General features: G+C 36.8%; 2 long non-coding RNA genes across 2 annotated transcripts; both read right to left on the reverse strand.

Moving 5' to 3' along the window:
• Positions 1-5,293: 5,293 nt before the first annotated feature.
• On the reverse strand, positions 5,294-5,708 carry LOC145220009 (uncharacterized). The gene is made up of 2 exons (XR_013858104.1): positions 5,573-5,708; positions 5,294-5,447 (listed from the first exon to the last, which is right to left on the reverse strand). It is a non-coding gene; the product is annotated as an uncharacterized LOC145220009 (long non-coding RNA).
• Positions 5,709-8,795: 3,087 nt separating this feature from the next.
• On the reverse strand, positions 8,796-9,300 carry LOC145209571 (uncharacterized). The gene is made up of 2 exons (XR_013855122.1): positions 9,075-9,300; positions 8,796-8,949 (listed from the first exon to the last, which is right to left on the reverse strand). It is a non-coding gene; the product is annotated as an uncharacterized LOC145209571 (long non-coding RNA).
• Positions 9,301-12,869: the final 3,569 nt, after the last annotated feature.

Consider the following 12,869-nt stretch of genomic DNA (forward strand, 5'->3'; position numbering starts at 1 on the left):
AATCAATTGATAGGATTACGGACAAACACAGAGACCAGAAATAGAGTAGGACCTAAACCAACATGTTGAATAAAGCAACCAGCTTGACTGACCTATAATCTCATTCGTAATGACACAAAAAGCCAGTTGACTGTGACTTGGCTGCATGACCGATATCCTGCTGCGTCAGTGTGTCCTACAAATTTGGCTTTCCTTGAGTCAAACATGAGATTTGTTTGATCGTCAGGTATTACACGATGTTTGCAACTACAAATAGACTAGCAGATAGGCTAACTAAAAACATACAGATTAACTGAAACCGCTGCTGTCGTACAGAAACTTTCGCACAAATGCCGAAACTGACTCCTCTGAAGCGCCTGTGAACTGTGTGTTTTACTGCCTGTTGCTCTTTGCACACATTGCCTGTGAAAACGCCCTATAGCCTACTGGCGTTGTCAGGCGCCATGTTCAGCGAAACAAAACTCCCTCGTGATTCAACTTCTTGTCAAAATTCCTCTCCGCTAATGGGTCAACAAGACCAGGCGTTCATTTAGCTAAAAACCCCAACTCGCACTTAGCATTGTAATGACAAACGTGAATTGTACATTAGCACCCTGGTGACGAGGCAGGTCTTTAAACGTTTGTCGTTGGCAACTGCACACATCCGACAGGCCCAAATGCTAGGCTTCCATTTGAACGCGAGTGTTATGTTTACTAAAGCCTTCTTCGCATCGGTACTGGTTTTCAAAAGCAGACGGGACCTAGTTTAAATAGGTTTACCAGCGTTCTATTTGCACGGGCGTTATAAAGGCCTGTAATCTACGCGACCGTCTGAGCTTGCCAGATAAGCAAAGTAAAAGTGAAGCGGGGTCCAAATCACTTCCACTGAAGGAGTCTTCCAAACGCTTATCGCGATAACACGTTTTAACATACCCGCGTTGATGGCCAATTAGACCTGTGGCGCGTATCATTAGAAATGCAGTTTGCATTGAAGTTTGTTAGAACACCAGTGACCCCGCAAATTGGGTGAACTAAATTTATCCAAATGTGGTGACTTCGAACCCACAATTTCTAGTTGCAGTATTTTAGAAAGGCATAATTTGGAAACTGTGATATACGAACTTTAAAAAAGTAATTGAATACACATTTAAACTTTTTCATTAAAAGTAATTTAGAGTCCATCAATATTGTTCTACAGGTTACGAATATACAACTATATTGTTTTGTTGGTCACATGAACGCTGTTAACTATGTCAGTGGCTTATGGGTTGAAATGTAACTAACCTTCGAAGTTAATGTTTGATTTTTGTATTTTTATTTGTTCCAATTGGTTCAACTTTCTCTTAAAGGTAGGGTTGCGATTAAACCGAATCTATTTTTCTCACCATCCAAATTTGTACATAAATTTCCTTTTTGTGTGAAAAAATGTGCAACGAAACCATGATACAAAATGTTGACCTCGCGAATACCGACCTAGGGGATATTTTTTGATGTAAGTTTGACCGCTAGATGTCTTTCTTTAAAGGAATAAAATACACATACATGGCAACAAACAATAAAAAATATATTCGTAAGCAGTCTGACCTCGTTTTAAACACTTTTAAACTTTTGATAACCGCTGTTAAGGTTCGCGAATCAAATTTTGACAAAGCTGTGAAATTGCATTTTAACTAAGTATCGCAAAACCATATTTAAAGAAGACTCTATTTAATAGACCACTACACTACACAACACAGCTTATTTGCTGATAATTAACTGTGGTATAGTATTTTCCAAACGGTGACTTCCAAATTTTGCTTGCAGTTTTGACAATGAGAATATTTTGTTGAGATTGTATTAAAACAAAGATTCGCGATAAATCAAGTTTTTAGTCAGGATCAATGTAAGATAATTTACTCTTCAGCTTCCTCTTCGTCAACTTCAACCTCATCGTTGTCCATATCCTCTTCGTTTTCATCTGAATTAAATGCATATATTTGAAATATATTGGAAAAAAGTGATCATAAGGAAATGGTTCAAAAAAATGTAAATGTAATTCTAAGCAAGGTAACTATATTACAGACTGACATAACGATATCTTACCTCCCTTCACACATCGTCGTCGTCGCCTCCACACGAATCGTCGACGCCTGGCCACAAATCGTCGTCGCCGCCTGGCGCACCATTTACCTTCAGATTCTTCAACCATGGTGCAGAGCACCCCGATAAGGAGGAGAGCGAGCAAAAGCTTGTTCATCTGCAAACCATTGCATGCAAATGTTAATGCTCGGTCCGACTCATTATGCACCATAAGCGGTTTCAACTTACCTTGTATGCTTATTTGTGAAATGAGTGATGATTGAGTTTAGACTTGATGTTTTTATACACATAGGCATATGTTGCATAGAATAAAGCGTGGATACATTTAGCTACAAACCTTTATTCATAATGTGGAAATCCGCAATGAAATGACAAAACTTAGACAATTTGGTTGAACTACTTCCATGTTCACATCGCATTGATTTCATCAAAATCATTTGTTGCACATTGTTGTCATCCAGCTCCATATTGTTTCGAGAACAACTTTTAGTAAAATCGGGTAGCGATTTTTTACACATTCCGCAGATAAAGAAATGTGCCTATGCTCTCTTTAGTTTTAAAACCCCGGAATAAAGTTTAATTACATGGCAGCTGTTTCGTTAATTTTAAAGCCATTATTGTCAAAGCAGAAAGTTAACAAAATACCAACCAAAACTATCACCATTGAACAACTAGCCTATGCCCCACACAGTTAAAACGTTTTTTGCATATCTGGTTCAGAGTTAATTTGAAAGTTCATTGAGGGATTATAAAAAAAAATTTGTGGTGGCTCATTAGCATGAATACCATCCATTATTTTTAAAAGATTGCTGGTTGAGTTCGTTTATCCCGATAGTGGTGGTGATCGCGAAATACAACTTTGAACTATTTAACCATCTGGATGGTTTCAAAGATCATCAGAAAATATCTTGTTGAAAGGCTAATACACATAAACCTTTAATTAAAGAGCTGCTTGCAATTCCATTCTTAAGTGTTAGATCTTCTGCTGATGCATTAAAATCTTGAAATACGACAACCGTCAAAATGAATACATCGCTTCCCGAACAGTTTTCTGCGAAATAAAGGCCAAATAAACTTTTGTTCTGTTAGTGGCTGTTTTCATAGTTTCCCGTTTCCACAGTAAGTGCTTGTTTCGGTTTGCCATACTTCCCACATACGATAAATATTTGTACTTGCTATATTTATCCTGTGAGTACTATCAGAAAAACATATGTTTATTTTACCGTTTATTGTTTTTTAAAGTCGTTTTTGGAAACTGAAGATTGAGTATAATTTGTACATGTTATCTATGTGTAAAATACATTTTCTATCACATAGGCTACAACTTCTACTCTGCTATATTGTAGTACAGTAAAGACAGAATTAATATGAAGTTTTATTGCCTCGTCTTGGGATCAACTTTCGATGTTTATTATGGAATCGATTTGTCAAGCATTAAACCAAGAATCCTTACGCTTGATTTTCAGTTACAAGCACAACCCTTGTAGCGGTAAGAGATGAAACTGCATGGTGGTAAATACCTGGTGTTTGTTTTCAATATAAAAGGGTAATTCAACCAAGAAAGACGTAAAATTGATATGTGTATCTCATAAAAGATATGTGCATCACATAAAAGAGATCACAATACAAAATAGGATAGAAAAAAAACTTTCACAAAGTAAACACATCAATCAGAACGGGAGTTTTAGATTCGGCCTGATAAATAATTTCGTCCCGAACCTTTTGAGGCGGGTTCGGTGCATTACCAATAAAAACTTTTTAATAATCCAGCATGTTTCAATTTGACTTCCTCGCCAGCATATTTGTAAATCTGCTAAAAGTGCTACAGATGTATTTTATTACTGCTCATTCTGAAATGTTTTTGGTAAAAGTTGTTTTTGTGGCCATAAATATTCAAGTTTATGAAATTCTACCCAAAAACAAAATGAAGCAACCACACCAGCAGATTTTGTTTTAATGCTTTCTTAATGATAAATAAAGCCAAAACTATGAATCAATCCTTATATGACTCTAGGAATGTTTGCTACACATGTTTTAAACGTTAAACTTACATAAACTGATAGGGTGTTGTAAGTGGTATCCATAATTTCTAATCAAAATCCTAAGCACCAAATGACTGCTTTCCCTAACAATTTCCAGCGGAACCGCGGAAAGTTAAATGCTTGTCCTGGAAGGAATTTACATACTTACATAAGCTCTCATTTCCAAGGAAGAGCTGGTTGCATATTGTTTTATTTACAACATACGTTTACGGTGATGTAGAAGTCAATAAAGAGGAAGCAGATGGAACATGTTTTGTATTATCGCAAAAAAGTTGTCCTCAAAATAGTACTTTGCTAACTATAGTCTTCGACGACATCAGAGATTCTTATACGTTTTAGCATGAGACAAACAATCACTTACAGTTGTTTGAAGTAGTTTAATTTATAATTAAGTTGCAGCAAGTGTTCATTGTTTTAACCTGTGTGGTCTCATCAGTGCAGCTGGTGGCAAGGCATTGGCCGCATTGGCTATCTGACGACACGCTTCAACCAATCCTGTTTGATGCCACAACTGGGCATAAACCACAAAGGAAACTGGTTCAAAGCAACAGCCTAATTATGGATCATCTACAAGTCTACAATGTTTGCAACTAACAAAATCACAATCAGTTGCTATGATTGTCGTACACACCCGCATTTCGTCATCAGGCTCTAGAATATTACGTACAACAAAAACGCATATTTCATGGCCTACTTGGTAATCTCTTGTGGCCAAAATGGTGCCGCGAGACCTATTTTAAGCAGCATTGTGTTAACCATTTGAAACATATTTTGTGGCAACTATTTTTTTCGGTGATAGCTACTGTTTTAGTTATACCAAAGGTACTTATGTACTCGGCAACAGTTGTGGTAGCTTTCAAATTGGGTTACATTTTTGTTTCTGGGTTAAAATTGTTACTTCGAGAAATTTCTAGGACGATTTTGCTTCATAGCAGTGCTTTCAAGGGAGTTAGTTTCTTGTTCTTTTCCAAGGAGGAGTTTTTGATTTATTAATTTACTGTTGTTGTTTTTTTAAAAAGACAAATTTTGGAATGTTAGTTTTTTGTTCTTTTGCTTGACCTCTTACACCCAGAAGGCCAGAACAGTTATATTTTCTTAATATTCTCTTTACTTGTTTTATTATTAATGCTGAAATTTAGATTTGGTACAGATCACATTTCATAAATTTGATTTCCATTTTTATTTAAATTTGTTTCTGCGATAAATAACTTTGTAGGTCGAAATCGAATTTGTTAAATGCATAGTTTAATTTTTTTATCCGGGTAGAAGAAGTTTACTCTTCAGTTTCATCAGCTTCCTCTTCGTCGACTTCAATCTCGTCGTTGTCCATATCTTCTTCGTTTTCATCTGATTAATTAAATGTATGTTTGAATAAGGATGATTAAGAATGTGCATAAGACACAAATATAAACGTGTTTAACGCTTTACAACTTTAAGTAAACAATTAAAAATTTGGCGTGACGATATCTTACCTCCCTTCACACATCGTCGTCGTCGCCTCCACACGAATCGTCGACGCCTGGCCACAAATCGTCGTCGCCGCCTGGCGCACCATTTACCTTCAGATTCTTCAACCATGGTGCAGAGCACCCCGATAAGGAGGAGAGCGAGCAAAAGCTTGTTCATCTGCAAAACATCGCATGCAGATGTCAAAACTCGGTCCGACTCATTATGCATCATAAGCGGTTTCAACTTACCTTGTATGCTTATTTGTGAAATGAGTGATGATTGAGTTTAGACTTGATGTTTTTATACACATAGGCATATGTTGCATAGAATAAGGCGTGGATACATTTAGCTACAAACCTTTATTCATAATGTGGAAATCCGCAATGAAATGACAAAACTTAGACAATTTGGTTGAACTACTTCCATGTTCACATCGCATTGATTTCATCAAAATCATCTGTTGCACATTGTTGTCATCCAGCTCCATATTGTTTCGAGAACAACTTTTAGTAAAATCGTGTAACGATTTTTTACACATTCCGCAGATAAAGAAATGTGCCTATGCTCTCTTTAGTTTTAAAATCCCGGAATAAAGTTTAAGTACATGGCAGCTGTTTCGTTAATTTTAAAGCCATTATTGTCAAAGCAGAAAGTTAACAAAATACCAACCAAAACTATCACCATTGAACAACTAGCCTATGCCCCACATAGTTAAAACGTTTTTTTGTATATCGGGTTCAGAGTTAGTTTAAAAGTTCATTGAGGGATTATAAAAAATGTGACGTTTTTTGTGGTGGCTCATTAGCATGAATACCATCCATCATTATTTTTAAAAGAATTGCTGGTTGAGTTCGTTTATCCCGATAGTGGTAGTGATCGCGAAATACAACTTTCAACGTTTGGATTATTTAACCATCTGGATGGTTTCAAAGATCATCAGAAAATATCTTGTTGAAAGGCTAATACACATAAACCTTTAATTAAAGAGCTGCTTGCAATTCCATTCTTAAGTGTTAGATCTTCTGCTGACGCATTAAAATCTTGAAATACGACAACCGTCAAAATGAATACATCGCTTCCCGAACAGTTTTCTGCGAAATAAAGGCCAAATAAACTTTTGTTCTGTTAGTGGCTGTTTTCGTAGTTTCCCGTTTCCACAGTAAGTGCTTGTTTCGGTTTGCCATACTTCCCACATACGATAAATATTTGTACTTGCTATATTTATCCTGTGAGTACTATCAGAAAAACATATGTTTATTAAACCGTTTATTGTTTTTAGAAACTGAAGATTGAGTATAATTTGTACATGTTATCTATGTGTAAAAGACATTATCTATCACATAGGCTACAACTTCTACTCTGCTATATTGTAGTAGAGTAAAGACAGAATTAATATGAAATTTTATTGCCTTGTCTTGGGACCAACTTTAGATGTTTATTAAGGAATCGATTTGTCAAGCATTAAACCAAGAATCCTTACGCTTGATTTTCAGTTACAAGCACAACCCTTGCAGCGGTAAGAGATGAAACTATACATGGTGGTACATGCCTGGTGTTTGTTTTGTTTTCAATATAAAAGGGTAATTCAACCAAGAAAGACGTAAAATTGATATGTGTATCTCATAAAAGATATGTGCATCACATAAAAGAGATCACAATACAAAATAGGATAGAAAAAAACTTTCACAAAGTAAACACATCAATCAGAACGGGAGTTTTAGATTCGGCCTGATAAATAATTTCGTCCCGAACCTTTTGAGGCGGGTTCGGTGCATTACCAATAAAAACTTTTTAATAATCCAGCATGTTTCAATTTGACTTCTTCGCCAGCATATTTGTAAATCTGCTAAAAGTGCTACAGATGTATTTTATTACTGCTCATTCTGAATTTTTTAGGTAAAAGTTGTTTTTGTGGCCATAAATATTCAAGTTTATGAAATTCTACCCAAAAACAAAATGAAGCAACCACACCAGCAGATTTTGTTTTAATGCTTTTCTAATGATAGCCTATATAAAGCCAAAACTATGAATCAATCATGATATGACTCTAGGAATGTTTGCTACACATGTTTTAAACGTTAAACTTACATAAACTGATAGGGTGTTGTAAGTGGTATCCACAATTTCTAATCAAAATCCTAACTAAGCACCAAATAACTGCTTTCCCTAACAATTTCCAGCGGAGCCGCGGAAAGTTAAATGCTTGTCCTGGAAGGAATTTACATACTTAGGCTACATAAGCTCTCATTTCCAAGGAAGAGCTGGTTGCATATTGTTTTATTTACAACATACGTTTACGGTGATGTAGAAGTCAATAAAGAGGAAGCAGATGGAACATGTTTTGTATTATCGCAAAAAAGTTGTCCTCAAAATAGTACTTTGCTAACTATAGTCTTCGACGACATCAGAGATTCTTATACGTTTTAGCATGAGACAAACAATCACTTACAGTTGTTTGAAGTAGTTTAATTTATAATTAAGTTGCAGCAAGTGTTCATTGTTTTAACCTGTGTGGTCTCATCAGTGCAGCTGGTGGCAAGACATTGGCCGCATTGGCTATCTAACGACACGCTTCAACCAATCCTGTTTGATGCCACAACTGGACATAAACCACAGAGGAAACTGGTTCAAAGCAACAGCCTAATTATGGATCATCTACAAGTCTACAATGTTTGCAACTAACAAAATCACAATCAGTTGCTATGATTGTCGTACACACCCGCATTTCGTCATCAGGCTCTAGAATATTACGTACAACAAAAACGCATATTTCATGGCCTACTTGGAAATCTCTTGTGGCCAAAATGGTGCCGCGAGACCTATTTTAAGCAGCATTGTGTTAACCATCTGAAACATATTTTGTGGCAACTATTTTTTTCGGTGATAGCTACTGTTTTAGTTATACCAAAGGTACTTATGTACTCGGCAACAGTTGTGGTAGCTTTCAAATTGGGTTACATTTTTGTTTCTGGGTTAAAATTGTTACTTCGAGAAATTTCTAGGACGATTTTGCTTCATAGCAGTGCTTTCAAGGGAGTTAGTTTCTTGTTCTTTTCCAAGGAGGAGTTTTTGATTTATTAATTTACTGTTGTTGTTTTTTAAAAAGACAAATTTTTGAATGTTAGTTTTTTTTGTTCTTTTGCTTGACCTCTTACACCCAGAACAGTTATATTTTCTTAATATTCTCTTAACATTTGGTACAGATCACATTTCATAAATTTGATTTCCATTTTTATTTAAATTTGTTTCTGCGATAAATAACTTTGTAGGTCGAAATCGAATTTGTTAAATGCATAGTTTAATTTTTTTATCCGGGTAGAAGAAGTTTACTCTTCAGTTTCATCAGCTTCCTCTTCGTCGACTTCAATCTCGTCGTTGTCCATATCTTCTTCGTTTTCATCTGATTAATTAAATGTATGTTTGAATAAGGATGATTAAGAATGTGCATGAGACACAAATATAAACGTGTTTAACGCTTTACAACTTTAAGTAAAAAATTAAAAATTTGGCGTGACGATATCTTACCTCCCTTCACACATCGTCGTCGTCGCCTCCACACGAATCGTCGACGCCTGGCCACAAATCGTCGTCGTCGCCTGGCGCACCATTTACCTTCAGATTCTTCAACCATGGTGCAGAGCACCCCGATAAGGAGGAGAGCGAGCAAAAGCTTGTTCATCTGCAAAACATCGCATGCAGATGTCAAAACTTGGTCCGACTCATTATGCACCATAAGCGGTTTCAACTTACCTTGTATGCTTATTTGTGAAATGAGTGATGAGTAAGTACAGACTTGTCGTATTTATGCACTTAAGCATATGTTGCCAATGTGGCATGTTCTAAACTCACTTCCTGCACAAACGGAATATGGGTAACGGCTGCTTTCAGAACAAATTTTGATTTAGCTGAAACTCAATGGAAATTGAAATGGAAATGGAAATCCTATGGAAATTGTCCGGGAAGCAATGGGTTCAATTAACTTGTTTACATTGATAGGTCAGGATGTTGTCTTATTCTTTGACGTTACGAACAGTTTTTCAATATGTTTTCCAAATCGTTGAACCGACTTAGCATTCATCAAAAGCGCATGTCCACTGCTTGAGCAGTACCATGTCAAACATCCCACACGACTTATCTTAGCTACCGCTTCGTAAAGCTTTAACTTTGAAAGCTTGCCGAAAGCTTTAACTCGATAGTGTCATAAAATGGAAAGGAAAAGTCAAGTGTCTTATTTGCTACTGACTTCGCCTCACAGGTACTTATTTTTTTGTCATCGAGTCATCGAATACAGATTTACCTAAACAATATACCGATAACTGCTGATGTTTATGAGGACATTACCATCTGCCTATATTCGTACGCATTGTGTTTTCGATTTATATCACACTTTTTTGTAAAAAATACAAGTAATACAAGTCTTCAACCCCCCTACCCCCTGCAATGCCAAACCATACAGAAGGTTAAATATATATCAAAGGAGTTTTGATCAATTTCTCGGTTCAAATTTTTGTTCGCAAATGAAAACATCACTTTATTTTAGTCTTCCTTGTTTGCTCATTAAATAATTTTAAGGGGTTTCAAAAACAATTTTCCATCATCTAGTGTGAGGTTTTGTGGACAACTTATAAAAGCTCTTAGCGTTTTCTGTTCAAAATCACCGAAGCGTGTGATCAAGCATAAATTCAAGGCTGTTTCAAATCGATGTCAAAGAGTCCACTATTCCAGTTTCAAACTGGTTTTGGCCGGTTTTAGCCTCCTCCCAAACCGTCAAACCGTTTTAAACAGGAACCGATAACCCAACATTTCGACCCGATTTTCGAAAAAAACCTAAGGCTACAGCCCTTCCGTTTTTTTCGGTTTTCAGGTTTCAAAAAGTTGAAGAACAATCCTGTTTTGAGTGGATTTTTGCCGAAATATTCTAGTTTCAAACTGGTTTTCGTCGGTTTCTGCCTCGACATCGACCCAAAAATGAGAACAACCGAAAAATTAAGTTTTCGTCAGAAACGAAACAAACGTTTTTCAAAAAATCTTTGCATTTATACGAGCCAGCATGACATATCACATGCCGCACTTTTGTTAGTAAAAATACTGCAGGTCCAGGTTTACTTTTACTTGCAGCAGGGATTTGATTTGTAATTGTTAAAAATAACACAAAACAAAACAAGGAAATTTCTGAGAAAAAGGGGAAAAATTCTTAAACTTTCTCCTTTAAAATAAGGACAAATCTTAGGAATATCGTACTATTTATTTATACCTAATAACGATATAAGTATACTGCGTCTTATAGTTTTTTGTTATTTTATTCTACTGGTTATATTTTCCACTTAAAAGTGCGAATACAACAAATCCACATGTAAGTTATCGGGAATAACAAGCGAAGGTATAAGTTTCTTTGAAACCGATTTTAAAGGTCAAAGGTCATGTCGCACGTGTTTGGAATTAAATTTTTTTTCCAAAAATTTGGGGCCAGAGTTTTAAGTTGTTGAGGAATTATTAATTTATGTTGCTAACTGTGGTTTATATACCAGCACCAATATCCAATTAATTAAACCAACTTCAAACCCAACATAAAGTGGAACCTAAATTAATTGTTTTCTTTTTTTAATTAATCATCAGAAAGTTTAACCCCCCCCCCCCAATCTTTTTTCCCGCGCCACACCATCAAAATTTAACACGCTTGAGTGGGCGCAGCCAATCAGCGCTCAGTGAGTTTTTCCCGTGCCAAAGTCATGCCAGTCAAAGTCATTTGTCTCGTGGTGTTTGCGGCGTGCGGAGGTGGAATCATCCAAAAGCTGCAAGGTAAATTCAAGTTCTGTGTTTAACTATGCTACACTATATGCAGTACCTTGACAATATTGTGGCGTATGCGAGAATTTAAAACAAAATGCAAACTTCTTAATTCAGTATTGATTTGTTGTCCATGGCCTTATAGTGGTTTACTGTAACTAACGGACATTGTAAGCGAATTGTAACGTTTAAAGTATTTGATCTGATTTGCCCTAGGGATAGAAATAGAGTGGCACTCGTTAACTAGGGGTAGGTTATAGTTAACATAGATGGGGTACGTTTGGGATTCGCGCGCCACGTAGGGACTCTAGCTTAGATCGATTTCTAGTTAGGTGTGGCGCGTTGCTAAATGGCTTTAGCTAAAATAAGGTGCGCATAGAAACACGGCCTGGGCCTGGCCTCCACCGCATTGCATTGGCCGCGGTGTAGACGACACGGAGTAGGGACACCGCTATTTCCAATGAAGGCTTTGGCTCGAAAGCCAGAGGAGACCGGCTTTGCATATAGCCCGAAAAGTTTCGTGATTCAACCTAGGTAGGGCGCAAACTGTTGTTAATTTTTCTCTACAGCCCTGCGCTTGCGTAAAACATTTGGGTCCTTGCGGGGGGACTCTCAGGGCAAGGGACAGTAACACGATGTTGTTGAGTTATACGTCTTAACACGTTACTGTCCTCTTTGTAACAAATTTTTGCGCCTATGCTAACCGTAAAGTTAGGGATGATGTGGATTTTTTATTGGGTCTTCACCAACTTGTTTTATCCATGCTTGTACATCCAGCTCAAGGTTTTCTTTCCTAAAAAGAGGCCGCGAACTGGATATCAAGCGTGTGATGTAATAATTTCTGTTAAACGCAATATAATTTTATGCTAAAAATTTTGCTAAATCAAATGCCTCAAATTTCACATGTTGCTGGTTAAACCCATTTTTTATTTGTGGATTTAGGCTAACTAACTTATCACTTACTTCAGTTCCGTATTCCTGCTTGACCCGGCCACGCAGTCATTATAGGGCAATGACAATTGGGTGGTTGTAAAACATGACAGACTCAACTTCTACTTTTCTAAGCTAATTTGCGACGGTTGTATGCAGGGCAGTTAGTTCAGGTTAGTTTGTGTACTTTTACGTTGCGCGCGCAGGGACGATGGCGGTTCCAACGTTTTTTCAGAAACTTTTTGAACGAAGCAGACGAACAACCGATTCGATACCTTATGCTACGACTCTGTTTTCAAATTAAGTAAATATTAGAACTATTATAACCTAGAAACGAAAGTGATATATTTCTGTCGTTTTCCCTCTTTCATCAACAAAACTGTATGTGCGGAGTCCACTTTTTCTATCCTTTCATTTCGTTTTAAGCAGACCAGTTCTTGGGGGATGTTGTACCTTTTTACATCAGCCGACAGGTCCTTCATGGTGTTATTATTGTATATTTTTCATCGCCCGTCGCTCGCTCTAACCATGCGAACCGACATCGTCAAGTGCTAGAATGTGAGAAGTTTAGTTGAAAGAGGTCAGCTTTTTGTCCAATTCCAA

The sequence above is a fragment of the Phallusia mammillata genome, chromosome 1 (genome assembly GCF_965637545.1).
Source record: "Phallusia mammillata chromosome 1, kaPhaMamm4.hap1.1, whole genome shotgun sequence".
NCBI lineage: Eukaryota > Metazoa > Chordata > Ascidiacea > Phlebobranchia > Ascidiidae > Phallusia > Phallusia mammillata.